Source organism: Trachymyrmex cornetzi, unplaced genomic scaffold (genome assembly GCF_001594075.2).
Source record: "Trachymyrmex cornetzi isolate Tcor2-1 unplaced genomic scaffold, Tcor1.1 scaffold193, whole genome shotgun sequence".
Taxonomy (NCBI): Eukaryota; Metazoa; Arthropoda; class Insecta; order Hymenoptera; family Formicidae; genus Trachymyrmex; species Trachymyrmex cornetzi.
The window spans coordinates 163,450-163,782 of NW_017296561.1; positions in this window are offsets into that span (position 1 = coordinate 163,450).

Genomic DNA, 333 nt, shown 5'->3' on the forward strand with positions numbered 1-333 from the left:
CTAAAATGTAACTAAGTTAAGTTAAAATTAATTAACTTTTTAACTTTTTAACTGAACTTTTAACTTTTTAATTTAGCACTACCCAACCCTGTTCAATACATATAAGACATTAACTACGATGATATCAATAAGACAGCTAGCAATCTAATTCACTGTCATCAATTATCAATTATTATTACGCTTATGAAGTTGTAAATGAATACTTATAATATTAGTTTAATATTTATTTTATTATTTATTAACCCTTACCGTACCATCTACAATTTGGTGCCTCATCCATACCAACCAGGGTCACTAGAATCTCTTCGTTTTTTCACCTCTTCAAAATAATTC